Here is a 26127-nt window from a genome sequence, read left to right on the forward strand (position 1 = left end):
GTCTGATCAAGGAACTGTGGACCCACCTGAGAGAGTGGCCATCTTAGGAAGATGATTCCAAGGGAAAAGGATTTTGTTCACTTACAATGCTTCAATTTGTGGGTGGGAAGCAGGCATAGGAAAAGGGTCTTTCCTTGCGAAGCATATGAGATTTGTACTAAAGCTCATATAGTTACATGCCTGAGTCTCTAAGGAGAAGGCAGTGCATTAAGAAATGGAGGAAAGGGCCAGGAGCAGTGGCTCAAACCTATAATCCCAGTGCTTTAGGAGGCCAAGGCAGGAAGATCCCTTAATGCCTGGAGATTGAGACCAGCCTGGGCAACACAGACCCCATCTCCACAAAAAATTTAAAAAATATTTTAAAATAAATGGGTTAAAGGAAAACAAAAGGAAAAGCGCTATTTGAGCTTTATAAAACATCAGGACACAGGGCAAGATGGCTTAGATGCTCATGAGACAAACTATACTGTACTATAATGGTAAGAAGGACCATCTTCCCCCTAACACAGCCTTGTTCCCTACCCGCACCATCTCTAGCAGACAGACCCCTCTCAGGATTAAAGAGATACCAGCTCTGCAATGCTTTACACATGAGACCTGCAATAATTCTTATTATTCAGTGTGATGGTGTGGAGCTTATAGCGTCTGTGACTTGACAATCAAGTAATGAGCTATTGACGAGGGAAATGAAGCTGACGACAGCTGGGTCTGGAGACCATTAACATCTGAGCCTTTTCCTGCTGAATGTTCTCACTTGGGAGCCTTCGATAACAGCCAATCATTACAAGCACATTTATTGAGATGTTACTCTGTGCTGAGTGCTTTCTAGAGATGATTATGTATAAGTTACACAACAGCTCTAGGAGAAAAGCAGGATTATTCTTCTGATTTACAGATAAGGAATCCAGGCAGAAGAAAACAACAAACATCCACAACATATTGGAGAAAGGGGACTCAGTGGGCACTCTTTCATGAGAGAGTTTATTAAGAAACACAAGTAGAGAAGTGACAGAGCATACATGATTCCCAGAGAAGGAGTGCATAGTCTGAGCTGAGCTGGGCGAAGGCACCATGAATGAGAAGGCTATTGAGACAGGTGCTTTTTCCTGCATGGGGTCCACCATTGCAGGGAAAAAGAAGGGCCATCTGGGAACCTTATTAAAGATGAAGATTCTGATTGAGTAGGACTGGTATGAGGTCCGAGATTTTGCATTTCTTAAAACTCTCCAGGGGATGCCAAGAATGCTGACCCACAGATCACACTGTGAGTAGCAAGGATCTAGACAATTGAACAACAGTGGGGCTTTTGCTTAGCAAAGTGTCCAAAGGAGCAGCTCGACTCTGGTCTCAGCTTGTCCTACCACTGAGCTTACTCAACCTGCTGAGCCAACTTGCTGCTAGATCAGCAATGGGGACAGTAGTCACCCAGGCTGGAGCGCAGTGGCACAAGCATGGCTCACTGCAGCCTCAATGTTCTGGGCTCAAGTGGTCCTCCTACCTCAGCCACATGAGTAGCCAGTACTACAGACATGCACCACCATACCCACCTACTTTTTAAAAAATGTTTTCTTTCTTTTTTTGGAGACAGAGTCTTGCTCTGTTTCCCCAGCTGGAGTGCAGTAGCACAATCTTGGCCCACCAAAACCTCCACTTCCCAGGTTCAAGCGATTCTCCTGCCTCAGCCTCTGAAGTAGTTGGGACTACAGGTGCGCACCACCATGCCTGGCTAATTTTTGTATTTTTAGTAGAGACGAGGTTTCACAATGTTGGCCAGGCTGGTCTCGAACTCCTGACCTTGTAATCTGCCTGCCTCAGCCTCCCAAAGTGATGGGATTACAGGTGTGAGCCACCGCAACCTGCAATGTTTTTTTTTCTTGTAGAGACAGGGTCTTGCTTTGTTGCCTAGGTTTCTCAAACTCCTAAGTTCAAGCAATCCTCCCACCTCAGCCTTCCAATGTGCTAATCTTGCAGGCATGAACCACTACACATGGCCTCACCATAAGAATTTAAAGTGCATTTAGCTATCATATAACTAAAAAAAAAAAGCAAATTAAATGTAAGCAAAACCATAAAACTCATCAAATTAAACGTTTAATGTTAATTTAATATGATGGTAATATAGTTAATATCCTGGTAAAACAACATGCCTTAAGTGAAGGTGATATAAATTAGTATAGTCAGGGTTCTTTTCATTTTAGCAAGTGAACTATTCCTAACATAAACTATTGCAAAACTGATTTTATACAGCTCACTGTGATGTAATTTGGCCCTTGCTTTATTCAAAACCATCCTTGATCTATTATGGCCACCTCTCTTATTTTTGCATCCACCTGTCACAATTGAAGTCATATGTTGCTGTTTGGTAACATCAAATCAAAATCTTTATTTAGTAGCAACATAAGCTGACATCGTCTTCCATAAAAATATCTTTCAATTGCAAAAGACTATCTTTGTTTTCATTCTTGCCAACATAATTCTAACTAAATATAAGAGTCAGAAGACATAAAGTTGTGTCATTTTGTTTTTTGATTTCAAATAATAATAAGCCTCTATTTTTTCTTCCCTTAAGACAGTGTATTTTTTCACTCCCTACTTTCTAACATGATAATATAAGTATCCTCTTCAGTTCTACCCCATTTCCATTTTCCAGTGTTTTCTGAATTTTTACCTTCACAATGTCAAATTTACAATATTTATATTTTGTTCTGTAATGTTAATTAAATCTTCTGAGCTTTATCAGTACGTTGATTCTAAAAATTGAAAATCCATAGTGATTTCATTATGATGACTGTGTAACTGCAGTTCACCACACAGCTATTACTCTCTGTGATTAAATGTTCTTTCCTGTATGACTTTTTGCCTGGAGTTGAAATTTTTTGGAACTAATTACTTTGGACATGTTTTTTTATTTTGTTCAACCTCTTGCACAAATTTAGTATTCTGTTGAAGCCTCTGGTTTCCCTGCAGAGTTCCTCCTGGGCTTACATATCTGATAATGTCTTTATTCTGTCATTCTGTTTGTCGATACTTTATGTATAGAATTTTAAATTGCCATGATTTTCCCTCATAAAGTCAAAGCCTCCCAGTATCTACAGCTGTGGGTGAATTGTCTGATGCTGACTTTAGGTTTTCATTTTGGATTTTTCTCTCCTTTTGCTTTTCAGGTTTCTTTTTAATCGTTGATGTTCTGACATTTTCAACTCGTATGCTAGGTCACTCCAATCTGGAAAAATCCCCCCATTATTTCTTTGATACCTTTTCCCATCATTTATTTATCTTTTCATCAGATGTTGATGTTCCTCCATTAAATTTCTGGGTTTCTTTCTCATAGCCATCACCTCCTTCCTTTTTTTGCTCTACGTCTGAGAGAGTCCTTAAGTCGAATCTTCCAACTTTTCTATTGAATTATCCTCTATTCTGACAAACATGTCCTTACCGTCTAGAAGGTATCTCCTGGTACAGGGTTAGGACACATTTTCGCTATGTTCTATGCTTGTTTTAACATTGCAACATCTCCAGTCTCTCTGAGAACACATTTTAGGATTTATTTCATGTCTCTTCTGTTCCTGGCATGATATCTGCCTCCTCCAGAATTGTTTTCTGTGCCTGTTTGTTTTGACAAACATGTTGGAGGTTCCCCATTGGAGAAGTTTGCTCATGCTCAGGAACAAGATGAGTAAATCTGGTGAGAGCCCTGTAGCCTGGACAGACCTTGCTAATTTTGCCAATTTGCTCTAAGTGAGATCAGTTTCAAGAAGCAAGTGAACCATTACCTGGTAAACCCCTGCTATGCTTTAAATGTTTGGATTCTCCCAAAATTCGTATGTTGAAGCTTAATCGCCAATGTGATGGTAATGGGAGGTGGAGTTACTGGGAGGTGATTAGGTCTTGAGGGTGGAGCCAACATGGGTGGGATTAGTGCCCTTATAAAAGAAGCCCCATCCCCCTCCACCATTTGAGGACACAGCAATAGTGTACTCACAATGAACCAGGAAGTGGGCCCTCACCAGAAACCAAATCTGAGGTGTCTTGATCTTAGACTTCCCAGCCTCCAGAGCTGTGAGAAATAAATGTCTGTTGTTTATAATTTACCCCAGCTATGTTTTTTGTTGTAACAGCCTGAGAAAACTAAGATAATCACTAAAGGATAGAAAGTAGAGAGCATTCCCCTGGAGACTACCAGTTTCTCTGGAAGAGAATACTCCTTTTTCAAGGTCTGGGAATAGAAGCCTGGCTTCTAGGCATTATGTCCTCTGGGTAGAGTAGGTTTGACTGTTTCACATATAGACTGATTAATTGCCTGGTGTATTAGTCTGTTCTCATGCTGCTATGAAGACATATCCAAGACTGGGTAATTTATAAAGAAAAGAGATTTAATTGATTCACAGTTCTGCATGGCTTGGAAGGCCTCGGGAAACTTACAATCATGGCAGAAGGGGAAGCAAACATATCCTTCTTCACATGATGGCATGAAGGAGAAGTGCCAAGCAAAGAGGGAAAAACCCCTTATGAAACCATCTGATCTCATGAGATTTCACTCACTATCATGATAACAGTAGCATGGGGGTAACTGCTCCCATGATTCAATTACCTCCCACTGGTTCCCTCCCATGACATGTGGGGGTTGTGGGAACTACAATTCAAGATGAGATTTGGATGGGGACACAGCCAAACCATATCACCTGGTTTTCTGCTCCATATTGGAATCTTACCCTCTCTTGGAGCTGGTATTTCATGACGCTGAGGCCCTTCATTGCACAAAGGGCCTACTGGCTACCTTTCACCTGAACCTCCTTCTGCTTATACTCTGCGCAGTGACTTCCTTGATTCTGCTTCGCCAGTTTTCAATCCCCCTATTTTATCCATCTTCCAGAAATGTGATGAAATCTTTTTTTTCTAAAGATTGTCTTCCCATTTTCCTGTCACTGAGTATTTGGACTTTTTTCCTGTTTATGTATTATCATTTTATGGAGAGTGTTGGTACAGAAAGAAAATGAACTTATGTGGTCAACTGGTCAACTCTAACCAGAAGTCATTATTATCAACCTAGCACTGAAAATGCCAATCTGCTGACAGGCTGATTTGCTTACATACAACTTTAAAGGTAAATTCTGCCTTTAATTGATGCCAACAATTACCTGGTGCCAATATAATTATAAACCACTTGCACGGACAGTACTTGAGCACAGGGATAGGTGCCAAATAAGAGGTTTTTCACCTGTGAGTAAGAGGAAACCTTGACACAATATGTTTAAACAATAAGGACATTTGTTATTTCATAAATTATTAGGTCAGAGGTAGGCAGGACACAGGGTAAGTAAAATCAAGGCTCTGTCTCAAGTTCTCTGAGGTTCTCTTCACTATGCTTTTCTCCGCATGCAGACTCATATTAGCTTCCATCACAGTAACAAGACTATTTCCTGCATCATCACTAGAGGCAACTAGGGCAACTGGTTTTTCATTTTTGTATCCTGTAAGAAAGGGAAAAAATCTCAACCACAAAACTAAAGGTCATCCCAGCAATCTTGTGTCTGCCCCACACCTTTAACCGTGACTAGAGAAGTCTCATTTATTTAAGTCTAGGTTCTAGGTTTCTGAAACAGTTACTCACAAAGTGCTATGGTTTGTATATGGTTTTGTTTGTCCCACCAAAACTCATGTGGAAATTTGATCCCCACTGTGGCGGGATTGGTAGGTAGGCCTAGTGGGAGGTGGTTGGGTTATGGGGGTGGATCCCTTATGAATAGCTTGGTGCCATTCTTGGTATGAGTTCTTGCTCTCTTGAGATTGGGTTATTTCTCAAGGGAATAGATTGATTCCCTAAAGCATGGGCTGTTTTAAAGTCAGGGTACCCCTCAGGTTTTCCCCTCTTTGCACACATCCCTTTCCCTTCTCCACTGTGTTTTATGCCCCTCCCCAGGAATCCAGCAGATGTGGATGCCATACTTCTTGCACTTCCCAGCCTGCAGACCCATGAGCTAAATAAAACTCTTTTCTTTATAAATCGCCCAGTCTCAGGTAATCTGTTGCAACACCAAATGGACTAAGACACAAAGGAACTAGAACTGCCCTGCATAAAGAAACCAGAATCTGCCCTCAGAACATGGGCTATGTGAGAGGTGAGAATACCTGAAAATATGGGGCTTTGATAAAAGGTGAATGTGAAATAGGATGTAGGGCAGGTAAACCACAGTGGGCACCATTAATGGTCATATCAGTGACACAGAATATGCTAACATTTTTAAATTATTATTATGCAAACATGGCAATGTATCATTTAAATATTCTCATGGAGAACTGTCCAGAACCTGACCACACATTGGTAAAACACTACACCTAACCACATCATATTGTTTCTCCAAATGTGAGCTTCCCCATCAGTCTACTTTACCTAACCTCCCTACAGAGAGCAGGATCAGTTTACTGTGCCCTCTGAGATGAAAGTTGTCTGGGAGATCTTAATTGTCAATCCTGAGAAAAGAGTGCCCAGCAAAGGTTTCAAGACAGCTTGTGGGAGGTAAAGCTACCATGCTGTCCCACCGTCAGTGATGTTTGAAAAGGAATTACTTTTATTGTCATTCTCCAACACTGCCATTCCTCTCTCATGCCAACTTCAATTTACAGCCCAAGCTCAGTTCTTGATCATGCTGCTATCTGCCTCCACCTTCCACATTAATACTGTGTGCTCAAGTAATTCATCTTCAAATGCATCACAAAAGCGACAACCGTGCTAGGTTCATCCAAGCAGCATTAAAGTTCAATTAAAATAGAAACTTGCAAAGTGAGGGAGTGTTATCTTACCTAAACCCAAGATTAATTTCTCAGACTTTGGAAGTCCAAGTTTTGTTAGTAAAAAAATAAGAAAATGAGAAAAATTATGTAACTTGGGAAATCTGAGCAGGTTAAATTCAGGCAGCTTTGTTTTCATTCATGTATTCATTCCACAGATGTTTCTTTTCTTTTCTTTTCTTTTTTTTTTTTTTTTTATGAGATAGTCTGGCTCCGTCACCCAGGCTGGAGTGCAATGGCGCAATCTTGGCTCACTACAACCTCCGCCTCCTGGGTTCAAGCGATTCTCCTGCCTCAGCCACCCAAATAGCTGGGATTACAGGCATGCACAGCTACACCCAGCTAATTTTTGTATTTTTAGTAGAGACGGGGTTTCATCATGTTGGCCAGGCTAGTTTGGAACTTCTGATCTCAAACAATGCACCTGTCTCGGCCTCCCAAAGTGTTGGTATTACATGTGTGAGCCACTGCACCCGGCCCCACAGAGGTTTCTGAGTATCTACAGCTGGAAGAAGCCCTGAGGGAGACCTAGATGTTCTCCACTCATAGGGTAGTGTCTTAAGTTCATCTCCTTGGGATGCAGGTGATAAGATGGAAGTTTGTGAGCAGGAGGTGTATCGGAGATGCTTTTGAAGTTAATACCTATGAAGTAGTAAGTGAAGCAAGATCCATAAAAGTAAGAGGTTGAACTGCAATGCAGTTGAAACCGAGGCCTGAGGCTACTCCACAGAGAGCTCTAGATGCAGGCTGGCCCTTTATCAAGAATTGACAAGGAGGTCAGCCCTTGGTACCCCAACTTGACCAGTCACTAGAATGCAGCAACCTCTGAGGGAGGGTCATAATCTTAAGCATAGCAGCTCCCTTCAGCTGAAGAAAATCCCTGGCCGGAAGCTCAGAGCAGTGCCCTCTCAGTCCCCTGCAGCTGAGAATGAGTGCTTCATCCTGGAGAGAATCTGGGCACTTCATCAGAGCATTAACTACAGGTAGCAGAGTTAAAAACATATCAGGACCAAAAAAAATAACAAATGCTGATGAGGATGCAGAGAAAACACTGTTGGTGGGAATGTAAATTAGTACAGCCACTATGGGAAACAGTATGTAGATGGAGGCTCCCTGAAAAAAAACTAAAAATAGGACTAACATATGATCCAGCAATCCCACTGCTGGGTATATAGGCAACAGAAAGAAATCAGTATTTCAGAGAGATATCTGCACTCCCCTGTTTATTGCGGCACTATTCACAATAGCCAGGACATGGAATCAACCTAAATGTCCAGCAATGGATGAATGGATAAAGAAAATATGGTATATATGCACAACAGAATATTACTCAGCCATAAAAACAAATGAAATACTGTCATTTGCAGCAACATGGATGAAACTGGAGTTCACTATGTCAAGTGAAATAAGCCAGACACAGAAAGATAAATATTTCATGTTCTTACTCATATGTGGAATCAAAAACAGTGGATTTTATGAAGGTAGAGAGTAGAATGGTTACCAGAGGCTGGGAAGGGAAGGGGAGAAATGAAGAGAAACTGGCTAATGGGTACAAAATACAATTAGATAGGCCTGGGACAGTGGCTTATACCTGTAATCCCAGCACTTCAGGAGGCCGAGACTGGTGGATCACCTGAGGTCAGGAGTTGGAGACCAGCAAGACCAACAATAGTGAAACCCCTACTCTACTAAAAGTACAAAGTTAACTGGGCATGGTGGTGTGTGCCTGTAGTCTCAGTTACTTGGGAAGCTGAGGCAGGAGAATCGCTTGAAACCAGGAGCAGGAGGGTTGTAGTGAGCTGAGATCATGCCATTGCACTCCAGCCTGGGCAACAAGAGTGACACTCCATCTCAAAAAAAAAAAAAAAAAAATTCAATTAGATAAAAGGACTATGTTCTAGTATTTGATGGTACAGCAAGAAAATCATAGTTAACAATAATTTATTGTATATTTCAAAAAAAGCTGGAAGAGAAGATTTGTAATGTTTCCAACACAAAGAAAAAAATAAATGTTTGAGTTGATGAATATCCCAAAATCCTAATTTGATCATTACACATTGTACACATGTATCAAAATATCACATGTACCACAAAAATATGTACAACAACCTATGATATACCCATAAAAGTACAAAAAGAGATGGGAAAAAGAGTATCAGATTGACTTCTGGTCAAAGAGGGGTATATTATAAGGTACATGTTTTGAAACCCCTACTGCTACTCCAAACACATGCCAATAAAAGATAAATGATCAAAAGTCATATCCAAAAATGCACATTCATATAAAATACTGAAAATTTGCTGGGCATAGTGGCTCATGCCTGTAATCCCAGTACTTTGGGAGGCCAAGGTGGGCAGATCACCTGAGGTCAGGAGTTTGAGATCAACCTGACCAACACAAAGAAACCCCATCTCTACTAAAAATACAAACTTAGCTGGGAGTGGTGGCACATGCCCGTAATCCCAGCTACTAGGGAGGCTGAGGCAGGAGAATTGCTTGAACCCAGGAGGTGGAGATTGCGGTGAGCTGAGATGGAGCCATTGCATTTTAGCCTGGGCAACAAGAGCGAAACTCTTTAACCACAAAGTTAGAGACCAGTCTTGTGTCACGCCAGCCACAAAACATCCACAGATAATGGGTGTGTGCATCAGTAACCCAAGGTGGGGCTGCTGGACTGGGCAAAAGGAAGCCAGGTGTTTGGCTCTTATAATAAAATGAAAATCAAACATTCCCCATAGTGGGAAGGGGACGAAAGCCTGAATTAATGCTTGAGTCTAGGAATTAGACTGGCTTTTCTTACCTCTGAAAGAAAGCTGGAAAAGCTAAGAGTTAATCAAAGGGGTAGTGAGACAGGCAGGAGGGATCAGACACAGAGCCCCGCTAAACACGGCCAAGCAGCCCAACACAGATGGCTCAGTAGCTGCATCTGTGTTCACTCAATATCACCAACAGCAGCCTTCCCAACAAGAGAAAAGTGGGGCTCTGGACTGGGGGCCCCTGAAGGGCCAGCTGCACCATTGTCACTAGGGAGGAATGAGCAGAGGAAAAAGGAGGGTAAATAAATGTTTTCACTGAAGATGAATCTGGAGTACAAAACAACAAGATATGCAAGATCTAATGTTAAATACAGAATTTTATATCATCAACAATTAGGTGATTATAAATAAAAATAACAATGAAAATAATAGACTAATCTGAAGTTAACATTAAAATGTTTATGTTTTATACTCTTGAAAGAAATAAAAGGATAATATTACCTTTTTTTTTTTTTTTTTTTGAGATGGATTCTTGCTCTGTCGTCCAGGCTGGAGTGCAATGGTGTGATCTCAGCTCACTGCAACCTCCACCTCCCAGGTTCAAGCAATTTTCTACCTCAGCCTCAGTACCTGCCACCACACCCACCTAATTTTTGTGTTTTTAATAGAGATGGATTTCCACCATGTTGTCCAGGCTAATCTCAAACTCCTGGCCTCAAGTGATATGGCCGTCTTGGACTCCTAAAGTGCTGGGATTGCAGGCGTGAGGTACTGCACCCAGCCACTAACAGTGATAAAATGTATGTGTATGTGTGTGGGGTTTTTTTGGTTGCTGTTTTTTAGTTTTGTTTTGTTTGGAGACAGGCTGTCACCCAGGCTGCAGTGCAGTGACACAATCATAGCTCACTGCAGCCTCATACTCCTGTGCTTAAGCAGTCCTCCCACCTCAGCTTCCTGAGTAGCTAGGACTCAGTAGTAGTACATCAGCATGCCTGGCTAATTTTTTAAATTTTTTGTATAGTTGAGATCTCACTATGTTGACCAAGGTGGTCTCAAACCTGTGGCTTCAAACGAGCCTCCCCACTTGGCCTCCCAAAGTGCTGGGATTACAGGCATGAGCTACTGTACCTGAACAACGTGCCTATTTTAAAATGTCACCTAGAAATGTTGGAAATGAAAATAATTGACATTAAAAGTTTTTAAATCAATAGATGATATAAACACATAAACACTAAACTGTATATTGTTAGCAAGAATTGATCAATTGGAAGATACTACTGAGAATTCAACCAGAATGCTGCATAGAGAGACAAAAATTTTTTTTCCATTAAAAAATTAAGGGACATGGACATAAATTGATAGACTGCAAAATATGCCCATAGGAAATGTGAAAGAGAATATCAGAAGTGGTAAAATAATAATATTTCAAAAGACAATGGTTAAGAATATTCCAGATTTTTTGAAAGAAGCACCAAATACAGGTGTCTAAAGGTAAACAAATGCACATCCATATACAGCCTATGGAAATTTTGGTATGTCAAGAAAAAATAAATAATATTAAAAGAGAATGCAGATTATACACAAAGGAATGACGATTACACTGTCAGCAAACTTCTCATCAACAACAGTTGATGCCAGCAGGCAATGGAGTAACATCATATCGTCACAGCACTGGTAGAAAATAAGAGTAACCTAAAATTTCATATCTGATTAAATTGTCCTTGCCTGTGAAGGCAAAATAAAGTCATTTTCAAACACACAAAGATTAAAAGGATATACTGCCTCCAGCCCCTCCTGGACACTCACTAAAGACGCTATACAAAGACATAATTAAGAAGAGATAATTTTTGTATGTGTATGTGAGAAACAGAGTCTGACTCTGTCACCCTGGCTGGACCACTGTGACACGATCTTGGCTCATGACAACCTCCACCTCCTGGGTTCAAGCAATCCTCCTGCCTCAGTCTCTTGAGTAGCTGGGACTACAGGGGTACGCCACCACACTGAGATAATTTTTGTATTTTTAGTAGAGATGGGGTTTCACCATGTTGGCCAGGCTGGTCTTGAACTCCTGGTCTCAGTATTCAGCCTGCCTCGGCCTCCCACAGTGCTGGGATTATAGGCATGAGCCACCTCATGCTGCCTGAAAGAGACAATTTTTGAGCTGGCTGAAGTAGTCCCAGCTACTCAGGAGGCTGAGGCAGCAGGATCCCTTGAGCCCAGGAGTTTTGAGGCTACAGTGAGCCAAAATCACACCACTGTACTCCAGCCTGGGCGACAGAGCGAGACCCTGTCTCTGAAAAAATGAAGATGTAGAAAGTGCGAATCCTCAATAACTCCTTACAGGGAAAATAATAGGAGAGTTTTAACTCTCTGTGGAAGTGTTTAAAAGATGTCAACCCTTTTCTCCACACTACTTAATTCAACTGAATTTTTCCAGTCCTAGCTACTGATCATCTTATGCTTTGACAATATGGGATCAAAAAGGAGAGAGTAAAAACAGGATGAGTTCCAAATGAAATAGCAACAAACCAAAATAAAAAGGAAAACCCCTGCTCTTTAGTCCATTTTGCTTTCTGAAAAAAGATGTGCCCATGAATTTGTTTCCCTAGCTACCACGTAGAACAATAGAAGATGCAGTATTTTGGTAATTTTATGGCTATTAGAATGATAAAGTGTCACAGAAAGTTATTGCATTTTAAGGCAGTATTCTCCTTCATGCACAGACTCCGGGGAGCAGGAAAGGCTGGGGGAGATACTGTCATGTACAAAAATAGTTTGTGTGTTTATGGATCTTTTTAGAAAAGTTTTGCATACATAGAAGGCAAGATGCTAGCAGTGGTTGTACCATGCTCTCAGGAGCTAGCCCACACATAGCTTCGGAAGATAAATACAATGTTATGAATCTCACGCCGGAGCTCCTTCATCACAAAACACATAAAACTGTCTTGCCAGTTTGATTTCATGCTGAAGAAAAAAATACATGGCAAGGCACACAATGTAGCAAACACACCAGTACAACCATCGGTGCAGCTTTGCAGGGATACCCAGGGGCTGCTGAAGGAGGACATGAAAGCCAGAGGAGTTTCAATATTGGAAATGGTTGGGAAATTGAAGTGCTTCATTTTCATTCAGGGAAACCATTGGGTTCCATGTCTTTGAAAATCATAAATTCAGTCTTTGGAGTTGGATGGTGAGAAATTTAATGATAGGACTTTGTTTTCATTTTAGAGACAAGACCTTCCTCTGCTGTGCAGGCTGGAGTGCAGTGACATGATCAGGGATCACTGCAACCTCAGCCTCTACCTCCCAAGCTCAAGCGACCTCCTGCCTCAGCTTCCTGAGTAGCTGGGGCCTCAGGCACATGCTGCCATACCCAGCTAATTTTTTTGTTTCTTGTGGAGGTGAGGTTACCCAGGCTGGTTTCAAACTCCTGGCCTCAAGCTATCCTCCTGCCTTGGCCTTCCAAAGTGTTGGGATCACAGGTGTGAGCCACTGTACCTGGCCAATGATAGGATATTTTTTATGAAGTGAACCATTTGATTACTTGACAGGTGATCCAATCCAATCCTTGAAATCTGAGCACATTCTAATTACATCTACAAACACGGGGACAGATATGCCAACCACCGCCATGGCCTTTTCCAAGATGCCATGATCTTTGTCAACAGGACATCTTTCCTTGCACTCCCGAGGGACATGAATAGATTACCCAACTCTCCACCTTGGCTTAGGCAGTACTACAATGAAACCTTATCAGAGGAACAACTGTACTTTTCTAAAATATCAACTCTGCCTACCGTTTTTTGAATGTAGCTCACCGTCGGGAAAGTCTTCAACATGTTTACATTCCTAAGATTCTCCACCATCCCCTGGATTATATCCTCCAAAGGCCTCTATTATAATTCAACAAAACCCCTTAGAATAACAAAAATAGCTTCTCTTGTCTTTCTCCTACACACATCCTTCCCTCCTTACTCTCTGGACTCAGATTCTCCACTGCACTAGGAACATTTCATGTTTCAGCCTTACCAAACCACTTATGGTTTTCAGGATATGCCATTCTTCCTTGACCTCTGTTCCAGGTGGTACTTAAATTAGCTTAAGGAGTAAGGGAGTATGAAGGGACTTATCTAATCCTTCCTTACCCGCTTCCACAGATGAATTAAGCGCTCATTACTTTTAGGTTCTTGAAATGGTGATAGAGGGTGGTGGTGAGTAAAGAAGAAAGTTGTAGCTGCACCCACCTCTTGACTAAATGCCAAAGGTGTGCCCCACTGAGGTGGTAGTAGCTGACATTAGACAAGATGTTAGCTACTCATTCCTCTTGAGCCATGGCTACACCATGGCTGGGCTACTGACTCCAGCTGCTTTTTCAAGGAGAAAACCAAAAAGTCGGGGTTAGAACTGAAGTAATAGCTAAACAAGCATAACATGCAGCCCTAACAAATAATTCCTGATATCAGCGCTCTGCCTTCTACCATCTCTTGATTCTCCATCTGTTATCCATCCTTGGTCCAACTGCCCCAAGAACGATACGTCAGAATCGAAGGTTACGTCCTAACTTTTTAACGGTCTTGTTAACTCTTAAGTTATACACATTAAATAAAAAATCGACTCCATAGGTAGGATTCTCTTTCTAATAGGCTCCATACTTTAATCTTAATTAATAAAGGAAACTGTAGTGACAAGAAAACAAAAGATACCCCAAATGAAATATTATTCAGCCATAGAAAAGAATGAGAGCCTGTCATTTGCAAAATTATGCGTGGAACTGGACGACATTAGGTTAAATGAAAGAAGCCAGGCACAGAAAGACAAATTTCACGTTATCATTCGTAAAACTGAAAACAATTGAACTTATAGAGATAGAGAGAATGATGGTTACCAGAAGCTAGGAAGGGTAGCTAGGAGGGGAGAATAAAGTGGAGATGGTTAATAAGTACAAAAATAAAGTTAGGTAGAATATGGTATTTGATAGCACAACAGAGTGACTATAGTTAATAATTTATTGTATATTTTAACATAACTTAAAAAATAAAATTGGAATGTTCCTAACTTAGAGAAATGATAAATGCTTGAGGTGATGGATAACCTAATTACTCTAATGTGATTGCTACACATTGTACACCTGTCTCAAAACATCATATGTGCCCCATAAATATAGACACCTATTATGTACCCATAATAATTAAAAACTAAACATTTGTTCTAAAAAAAAAAAAAAAAAAAGGGAGGGGTTGGGTGTGGTGACTCACGCCTGTAATCCCAGCACTTTGGGAGGCCAAGGCAGGCAGATCACGAGGTCAAGAGTTCAAGACCATCCTGGCCAACATGGTGAAATTCCATCTCTACTAAAAATACAAAAATTAGCCAGGCGTGGTGGCAGGCGCCTGTAGTCCCAGGTACTCAGGAGTGGAGATCGCACCACTGTACTCCAGCCTGGAGAGAGAGATAGACTGCATCTCAAAGAAAAAAAAAAAAGAAAGAAAAGAAAAGAAAAAAGAAAACAAAAGGCCGGGCGCGGTGGCTCAAGCCTGTAATCCCAGCACTTTGGGAGGCCGAGGCGGGTGGATCACGAGGTCAAGAGATCGAGACCATCCTGGTCAACATGGTGAAACCCCGTCTCTACTAAAAATACAAAAAACTAGCTGGGCGTGGTGGCGCATGCCTGTAATCCCAGCTACTCAGGAGGCTGAGGCAGGAGAATTGCCTGAGCCCAGGAGGCGGAGGTTGTGGTGAGCCGAGATCGCGCCATTGCACTCCAGCCTGGGTAACAAGAGCGAAACTCCGTCTCAAAAAAAAAAAAAAAAAAAAAAAGAAAACAAAAGAAGCCTAGGTATTGAATATAAGCTTTGGACTTTCCCCTTCATTCAAGAGGATACTTTCAAACCTAAAAGTTTTCTTCTTTTTTAAAATTTTCTTTTTTTTCTCTCCCAAGACAAAGTAATTATAGCAATTCTTGAAGACATTTCACTATATTGGCATTCTACCTTACACGTATTTCTTCTCTAGCCAGGTAATTACACCGAAAGATAAATTTGCATGTGCTTAAAAGTTAACAATAAACTCCTAAATATTAGCTATTTGTTTTATAAATATTCTGTTTTTTATAGAGCAAGACTTAAATAAATAAAACAGTGAGGTAGAATACGTTTTTCTGTAATTTGGGCTGCACCCAACTTTAAACCATATCTTTGTTTGCCATGAAAGTTCTCCAACATTTCTTCCCTAAATCTTAATAATCCTTCAAGGTCTTCTTGTCTTCTGCCTCTTTCATGAATGTTTTTTTCAGCCCTCCAGATGGTGGCCTAACAAAAGGGTGGGAATGGTCAGTCCAGTTAAGAGAAATATTTTATCATTAATGTTCTTTAGAATCTCTTTTCAAGAAATTATTTGTATCAGTTTAAGGGGAACAAGTGCAGTTTTGTTACCATGGACATATTGAGTACTAGTGATGTCTGGGCTTTTAGTGTAGCCATTACCCAAATAGGATACATTGTTGCCGGATGTGGAGGCTTATGCCTGTAATCCTAGCACTTTGGGAGGCCAAAGTGGGCGGATCACTTGAGGTCAGGAGTTCGAAACCAGCCTGGCCAACATGGTAAAAATCCTGTCTCTACTGAAAATACAAAAAAGTTAGCTGGGCTATTGTACACAGGGCTGGGGAGAAATGCCAGATATAGTATGCACCTAAAGTAAAATAAATTAAAAAAAAAAGAGCTGGGCATGGTGGCATGCACCTGTAATCCCAGCCACTCAGGAGGCTGAGGCAGGAGAATGCTTGAACTGTGGAGGCAGAGGTTGCAGTGAGTGGAGACAGCACCATTGCACTCCAGCCTGGACAACAGAGCAAGACTCCATCTCAAAAAAGAAAACAAAAACAGTGTACATTGTACCCATTAAGCAATTTCTCATTCCCCACCTCTCCCACTCTCCTACCCCTCTGAGTCTCCAGCATCTATTATTCCACAGTCCATATCCATGAGTACACATTGTTTCACTCCCACTTATAAGTAAGAACATGAAGTATTTGACTGCTTCTGAGTTGTTTCGCTTAGGATAATGGCCACCTGTTCCATCCATGATGCTGCAAACGACATTATTTTACTTTTTTATGGCTGAATACTATTTTATTGTACATATATACTACATTTTTCTTTATCCAATTATCCATTTATGGACACTTAGATTGAGTCCATATGTCTGCTACTGTGAACAGGGCTGTGATAAACATATGAATGCAGGTAACTTTTTGATATAATAATTTCTTTTCCTTTGGGTACATACCCAGTAGTGGGATTGCTGGATCAAGTCATAGTTACTAGTTTTAGTTCTTTGAGAAATGCCAGCAGACAGTGAGATGAGAGAGCAGACTGGTTTTGAGTTGGTTTTACTATTGTTTTTGAGTTACCTCCAATCACCTACTCCCAGAGCTGACTTCTCAGTCCCCATCACACCCCCTTACAATCCCACATTGGTATGCCACTGAGTCTGGGTGGAGGTGACAACTCTCTTGCTTTTTTTTTTTTTTTATCTATGAGCTCTTTCATACCATTTAGATGAGACTTCTCACATTTTATCTTGTGAGGGTATTTGTGTCCATATTTTATCAAAAGCTATTTGAGGTCAGGTACTGTATCTTCTCCACTTTCCTAAGTGTTCAGCAGAGTATCTGAAACAAAGGCCACCAACTAATCTGTTAGTTTAATGAATAAGTCACGAGTGAATACCAGTAAGAAAGCTGAGACCCAGAGAGGTGAAGCAACTTGCTCAGAGTCACAGAGAGTTATCTCTAGTGCTAGGACTGGAATCGTGACTGCCTGATTTAAGTAAAGCTGTTAATCAGGCAGAAATTGCCCATTCATTCTCCTAAGCGAAAGTCACAGAAAACTGACCGTTTATTTCCACTTTAGCAATGACGGATCATATGAGAGCAGCCAAGGTCAAGGCTGCATCGTTTTCTCAACCTCTTGAGTTTCATGTGAAATATCAAAAGCTGAAAAAGCTTCCTATTGTTAATTATTTTTTAGGGTAGTAGGCTTTTTTTTTCCTTTTGAAGAAGAATATAAGGGAGAAAAAGCATTCACAGGTTTTTCAGCCTAATTGAAATATTCTCTACATCAAATATGTTCAATGTAGTAGAAACTACAGATGTTATTGCTTTAATTTTATAACCCAATTATTCTTTTATTTCTAGTTGTCTTCAGGATAAATTAACTCTTATCAGCTATTCAAATAGGTAATTATCATAAAGCTAAATACCACACAACCTCATAATCCATGTCAATTTATAGACTAAACTGAAGTAAAATCGTGCTCTGGAGTTATAAGAAAGAGAAATCCAGATTTTTATTATTTCTCAACATTTTCCCCAGAATACCCAAATGAAATTTAACAAGGAGATGATTTCTTTATGTGAGGAAAAGGAATCTAGAGCTGGCTTTTTAACTGTGGTGAAAAGAATGCTAAATCTGCAGCAAAATATAATGAGTTTGGATACAAGATCTATAATTTATCAGCTGTATGACTCTGGCCAAATTATTATATCCCCTTGTGTTTCTGTCTCCTTGTATCTAACAGAAAGTGTTGAGATATTTTATCTCAAAAATCCTTTTTATCCATAAAATTCCATCACCTTATGCTTCTGATGGTACTATCATATTCTTGCCAGGACATCCCAGGACGCAAAGCCTTATGGTTATAATAGATAAATACAGCTATCATGTGGCCTTCAAAAACAAAATTTTATTCATGTGCATCACCCTACGGCAGGAACAGAATTAAGGTGGAGCGAGTAAAACACTCAACATTTATGCAAGATTTAAGGCCACCCTCAAAAAAACTCAGTAATCAAGATAATTCATATTTTGATACCCTCTTTTTTTTTTTTTGGAGACACAGTCTGTCTCCCAGGGTGAGTGCAATGACGTGATCACGGCTTACCTTGACCTCCCTGGTTCAAACCATCTTCCCATTTCAGCCTCCCTTGGTGGACTACAGGAGCATGTTACCAAGCCAGACTAATTTTTGCTGGATCAAATGACAGTTCTCATAGAACTACTTTTTGTAAAGAAGGAGTCTTGCCATTTTGCCCAGGCTGGTCTCAAGCTGAACACAAGCGATCCTTCCGCTTGAACTCCCACAGTGCTGGGATTACAGGTGTGAGCCACCATGCCTGGCCTTTGATGCAATATTTTAAAAAATGAAAATTAATGAAAAAGTCCATAATGAACAAATGCCAACATTTTTAATAAAGATAGGATTGATACTTAGAAAGAAGAGGTGTGTTTCCATCAAAATAGGCTTATGTTTTGTGTGTGTGTGCGTTTTCAGCACCATTCTCATATCTCAGAGGCTTAACAAAGTAAACATTGATTTACTTTGTTCTTGCTACAAATCCAGTGAGGGTCTTCGTGGGCTCTTTTCCCACACTCAAACATTGAAAACAATTTGGTACTTGAAGAGGAGTGTTGCCATTAGAAGGAGAAATAAAAATAAACATGCCTGTAATCCCAGCACTTTGGGAAGCTGAGGCAGGCAGATCACGAGGTCAGGAGTTCGAGACCAGCCCGGCCAACATAGTGAAACCCATCTCTACTAATAAATAGAAAAAATTAGCCAGGCATGGTAGTGGGTACCTGTAATCCCAGCCATTCAGGAGGCAGACTCAGGAGAATCACTTGAACCCGGGAGGTAGAGATTGCAGTGAGCCGAAACCACACCATTGCACTCTGGGCCCTGCAACAGTGTAAGACTCTGTCTCTAAATAAATAAATAAATAAATAAAAACTAAGACATGTCACATTGTCTTTAGGACTGAGTTGCAGCCCAGAGCTTTAAGAGCCTGAAGAAGTTTTAGTGAAGGTATGAAGTTCAGTAAGGAATTTATTATTAAAGAATGGAGAAAAAGGGATATGTGTCTTTAATGGTAAAATGTTTGGCAACATTTTCGCCTGAGGTAATGTGGAAAGCAGAAAATATACATAATGAACTTACAGATTTGGCTAAGGAGATCCCCAGGAAGAATGTGGAAAGTGCCAGTTAGTTTTATTTAGCTACATATAAAAAAGTACAAATAGAGACAGATGAGCTAGGAAAAAAAAAAAAGGAACTCTTTAGCTTTCAATTTCAATAAGAATGTAGAGGAAATATAAAGGAACCAAGACCTATATGTTTAAAAATAAAATCATTCCTCATTCCCAGACTTTCAAGACAGCAAAATGATCTCAACACAAGAAATGGCCTCAGGGTACTCATCTCAAGGATAAAACTGAGACCCTTTGTTAATACCTCAGAAAGATTTATGGGCATGCCTCATGGACACTCTCAATGAGACAAAAAGATTTCTAAGCATCTTAAGGGTGTTGTCTCACAATATTCTGACTCTAAAATGAAGCCGGAGAGAGAACTGTCATAAAGAGATTTGTGAGTGTTATTTTTGTCTAATGGGGTGAAACCCAATAAGATTTACAGAAAACTCACATAGTATTTATTTTATATATATATATATATTTTGGAACAGGATCTCTATCACTCAAGCTGGAGTGCAGTGACATGACCTTGGCTTACTGCAGTCCTGAACCCCTGGGCTCAAGTGATCCTTCCACCTCAGCCTCCCAAGTAGCTGGGACTGCAGGCACATACCACCACGCCCAGCTAATTTTTGCATTTTTTGTAGAGACAGAGTTTTGCCACATTGCCAGGCTGTTCTTGAACTCCTGAGCTCAATCAGTTTGCCCACCTTTGCCTCCCAAGTGCTGGGATTACAGGCATGAGCCACCCAGCAATAAATTTTTTTTTTGAGACAGAATCTTGCTCTGTTGCCCAGCCTAGAGTACAGCAATGTGCCATAGCTCACTTCAGCCTTGACCTTGACCTCCCAGGATCAAGCAATTCTCCTGCCTCAGCATCCCGAGTAGCTGGGACTACAGGCATATACCACCATGCCTGGCTAATTTTACTTTTTGTAGGGATGGGGTCTTGTTATGTTGCCCAGGATCATCTTGAACTCCCAGGCTCAAGTGATCCTCCTGCCTTGGCCTTCCAAAGTGTTGGAATTACAGACATGAGCCACCACACCTGGCTATTTACTTATTTATTAATTTTTGTGTGATAATTAAATTGTTGGAAGTAGCTTGTACAGAAAGGGAGAGAAATAGTATAAAATAAAAATAAGCCTATGGATCTCCAACTTATTCTGGGAAGAAAAAAGGGATATACAGCTATTCATTTGCATACCTGATTTATCTTAAGCGATAAAGTGGTCTCAGAGCATGGAACCCAGAACCACAGAAAATCATTTTCAGGGAGTAAAACCGGGCACATATTCCTTGACAAGCAACATGTTCCTAACAGGATTTCAGAATCACTATGGACCCCATATTCCTCGATTGTGATTATTCTGTCTTTCTATGACATGTTAGATGTAGCTGGGAAATAAAGAACTTAGCTCTTTAATCTACAAGTCTTCATATGAAGAAGAACCATTCTCAAAGAACCACATCCGAAGACCTGCATCCATGCCAAGACCTGATTTGGATGATGACATCCTGAAATTTGAGCCAATGCCATGATGAGGTGAGGTTTGGTAGTCGTGAAAATGGTAAATGTGTTTTTCAAGAAGGAAGACTATATTTGTGGCAAGTGGGCAGATTGCGGCAAATGAAAGATGACCACAGACTTTTTGACACTCGCCCCATCTATGCCTTCTTACTATTTTGAATTTGAACTAGGCTGTGACTTCTTTGATCCCTAGCATATGGTAGAAGTAAACCATGCCAGTTCAGAGCCCAGAATTAAGAAGACAGGCAGTTTCCACCTTAGACTCTTGGAAGTCTGGTTGAGTTATGCTGCAGAAGTAATGATCCCCAAAATTCTGTGACTTGTTTCTTATTCTTATTTCAAGTTGAGTTAACTGCAACTCTGGCCCACATTGTTTTCATTATGGGAGCAGGATAAGTAGAGTGTTTGTATCTGGACCATATGAGGCTTGTCGCAGAGGGAGACTATGACATGGAGTAACCATATGTTGGCTCCTGGAGCTTCTCCTTGGACAAGTCACACTGCACATCTGCTCACAACCCATTGACAAAAACCAGTCACGTGGCCCATGTCTAACTGCAAGAAGACCTGGATATATGAGGGAGTTCTTGAATATCAAGTCCATATCTTTATATCTTATTTCTTTTATTTTACTTTAAGTTCTGGGATGCACGTGCAGAATGTGCAGGTTTGTTACATAGGTATACATGTGCCATGGTGGTTTGCTGAACCTATCAACTTGTCATCTAGGTTTTAAGGGCTGCATGCATTAGGTATTTCTCCTAATGCTCCCCCTCCCCTTGTTCCCCACCCCCTTATAGGCCCTGGTATGTCAAGGGAAAGATTATCAATCTTAAAGAAATGCATCTTATTCTAAGGACTATTTAAAAGGTCAGTCACTCCTTGAGTCTTAAGTCAGAAGACCCAAGACAAGCCATTATCAAATCTGTCTTCTAGAAGCATGCAGTCCTAGTGGAATTTTTATTTAATTTTTGAGAAATGTTTAAAATATGGCCAGAGTGGCACTCTGAGTATGGTATAGTAGTTCAAACTACTTAAGCTAGTATTTTCCATGGAAATCTTGGAGAGAAAAATGAAATGACTATGCTCAAATCAAAATCTTTCCTGGAAGTTCCCCAGGAGTTTCTTTTTGAAAAACCATTCTGGCAACATCTGGGACTGAATTTTAGCGTTCTAAGATTGGAAGCAGGGAGACCAGATAGGAAGCTGTTGCAGTAATGTAGGCCAAAAATAATGAATTCTTGGCCAGGGTGGGGAAGTTGGAGGTGGAATGAGGGAATGCATTCCAAAGATATTCTGGAGACAGAATTGAAAGAACTTCAGGAACAAATGGTAGCGGGTGGGAAATCCAAAAAGCCAGAAATCAAGGGAGAAAAACTGCATCACAACACACTCCACAAGTCTAAATAAATCACGGTGGATCAACTGTTCTAAAAATGAAATTTTTAAATCCCAAAATAAAATAAGGCTGAAAGTTGTTGCTTTTCTTTTCATAAATAGAAAACCCCAAAAAATAAAAATTGAGAAATTTGACCACAAGAGCTTTAAAAATGCCTGCATTCTTCCCATATATATGTGCACAAGGTCAAACGTCAAAGGAAAACAAAGTATCAAGTGGGGGATAAAGGTTGCAACACAGATAATAGAGAGTGAATGTCCCTAATATGTAAAGATTGGTTACAAATCAACGATAAAATGTGAACTCTCAAATCAAAACTGGTCAAAAGACATGAAAAGGCAACTCACAAAATAAGAAATACTCATCACCAATAAATATATAATATTTTTTTCACTAACGATCAAATAAATTCAAAGCTTAAAATGTGACATAAGCCTTTTCCATCAGATTACAAATACTGAAAATATTTACAAAACCTAACATTGACAATCATTTTGAAGAAACGACATCTCCTCATTACTATTAATGAAAGTATAAACTAATATAATTGTTCTGGAGGGAAGTATGACAATATTTAAACAATTTTTAATGAAAATACCTTTGATCCAGCCATCTGATCAATCTGACTTTAAGGACTTTATGAGAAGAAGACAGTTGTGCAACTATTTTATATTAAAAGCATGTTTAAGGATGTTTATTAAAGAAATATTTGTTAGAAATCTTAATGCTCACTAGTAAGGAGAATTTGTTAAATTATAGTATATTCATAAAAAATGAAATACAGCCTTTGTAAATGTAAATTAAATGACCTATAAAGTTGGCTAAATTATATTCTTTAATGAAAAATCAAGCTACAGTATTTTATTATCTGTTCACAAATGTACAACACTATGTTTAAAATCAAATCATCATCTTATGCAAAAAGGGGTGTTTTCCATGAAGACACTGGAGATTCCCACAGCCTCTCAGAATAGAACTGCAGCCAGAGCCAGCAGCACATATTGTCCAAACTCTCAGTCTTTCTGCTCTCCTTCCGTACAGGTAATATTCTTAAGTATTCTTAGTACAGGTAATATTCTTAGTACAGGTAATATTCTTAAGCCTCAGTTTACCTAATCTTTTCTGTTTTCTAGTCCATATGCTAGAAAACTGGTCATTAATATCATATTCCAAATTAGCATTTTTTCAGTTCAACCAAGCAGCCAGACTAGACTAGAATATTTTAGCCTCAACTTCAAGTCCTCAAGAATCCACTCTGATTGACCCAGTCCAGCCCTGGTTTAATAACTGTTAATTAGATAACAGTGCCATATTGTCTAAAATTGTCCCCAGTGGTAACCAAGTGGGAGAGGGTGATGAGGTATCCTCATCTATAAGATGAGGATGATTCCCTGAAAATCCAAGATGGAAGAACCAGTCAAATAAAGCAGCCGGCATCCAGTATATTGTACCATTTGCTGCCTAGAAAACACAAATAGTCACTTTTTTTCAGACAGTCTTGCTCTGTCACCCAGGCTAGAGTGCAGTGGCACAATCTGGGCTCACTGCAACCTCCACCTCCCAGGTTCAAGCAACTCTCCTGTCTCAGCCTCCAGAGTGGCTGAGACTACAGGCATGCATACCATGCCCAGCTAATTGTATTTTTAGTAGAGACAGGATTTCACCATGTTGGCCAGGCTGGTCTTGAACTCCTGGCCTCAGGTGATCTGCCCACCTCAGCCTCCCAAAGTGCTGGAATTACAGGCATGAGCCACCGTACCTGGCCCCACCCCCGCTCCATACATTTTAAAACTACAGCATTGCAAACCCAAGCAGGAAACACATCAGAAAACATAGTAGGAAACAAAGACAACAGGAAACAGTAGCTACCTCCTAGGTGCTATCAAGATCCAGCTCTCTGGGTGATATATCCTTTTATCTCCAGTACCACATCTAACAGATCCATACTATTCAATATTATATATGAAAAATCCAAAACTGAATACAAAAAAAGGGAGGAAAATGGCATAACATGAAGACTATCATTTGAAAATGATAGCAATGTACACTATTTCTTGGCCACTGGTGCAGAGCACACACCCTATTACAGGGTTTCTCAACCTTGACAGTACTGACCTTTTGCACCACATAATTCTTTGTTGTGGGAGGCTTGGTTACACCTAGCCTCTACCCACTAGACACCAGGAACACCTTCCCCCAATTATGACAATCAAAAATGTCTACAGACATTGCCAAATATCCCGGAGGGCAAAATCCTGACCAGTTGGTCTATTAGAAGAGGTCTATTGATCTATTAGAACAGGCAGGGATGATTTGTAACAATTAAGGGTTAGGGGCAGCAGATCTCATAGTGGAAAAATAAGTGTCTTGTTCTGACATTTTTCTACCCTAAAGTCTTCTTAAGGAAACTATCTCCATTGTGTAGTTATGTTAGGAACCACCTCTGTGAGGAGGGAATTGGGGATGATTTTTCTATCAGGGAAACTATATAATCTAAGCAGTATACTCCCTGTTACCGTAAGTATTTGAGACCAGGGTCGGGGTTGGGGGGCTGCCTTGAGAAGAAGCAAGTCCAGGTCATTATTTTCCAAGCTTGGAATTCTTCGGAAAATACAACTCCCTAAAAGAATTAATAAGCTACCTATCAGTCTCCTTATTAAGAACTTTTTTTCCAGCTGAATGCAGTGGCTCAGGCCTATAATGCCAACACTTTGGGAGGCCAAGGCAGGCGGATCATTTTAGGTCAGGAGTGCAAGACCAGCCTGGCCAACATGGTGAAACCCCAACTCTATGAAAAATACAAAAATTAGCTGGACATGGTGGTGCACACCTATAATCCCAGCTACTCTGAAGGCTGAGGAAGAATTGCTTGAGCCCAGGAGGCAGAGGTTGCAGTGAGCTGAGATTGCACCACTGCACTCCAGCCTGGGCCACAGAATGAGACTCTGTCTCAAAAAACACAAATAAAAATAAAGAACTTATTTTCCTGGTAGCCTATGACAGACAGTTTATCAGGCATGCCCTTTGAACACCCATCCAGTGCTATTGTCTCACTCTCCCGGCCCCTCTTTGTCAATCTCATGGCAGGACAGGATCTTCCTATGATGTTGCCCTTATCTTGAGGGTTTTTTTTTTTTTTTGTCATTTATCATTTTTATTAGGTACTGCCAAGCAGTTTTCCAATGAAGTTACAGTTGTTTACTTTTTTCTAATTGTATTTTAGGTTTTGGGGTACATGTGAAGAACATGTAAGACTGTTGCATAGGTACACACACGGCAGTGTGGTTTGCTGCCTTCCTCCCCATCATCTATAGCTGGCATTTCTCCCCGTGAGTTTTTATTCTAACCAAATGTGCTTTACACAGTATCCTTCATCCAAAACGAATTATACTGTAATAAGTGTTTTTGGGGAGGTAAAATAAAACTGTCCATCTTTCCTGGCTTTTCCCTGATATCCCCACTCTAGTACAAGTAGTCCAGTTTCTTAATCCCTATATTATATTTATAATATAGTGAAGAATCCATTCCCTGCCATTCAGTAAGACATATGTGATCTTAATTTGCTTCTGAAGTCTAGCTAAGATTTCTATACAAGATGCACACTACTGGGACAACTA

The sequence above is a fragment of the Saimiri boliviensis genome, chromosome 12, assembly GCF_048565385.1.
Source record: "Saimiri boliviensis isolate mSaiBol1 chromosome 12, mSaiBol1.pri, whole genome shotgun sequence".
Taxonomy (NCBI): domain Eukaryota; kingdom Metazoa; phylum Chordata; class Mammalia; order Primates; family Cebidae; genus Saimiri; species Saimiri boliviensis.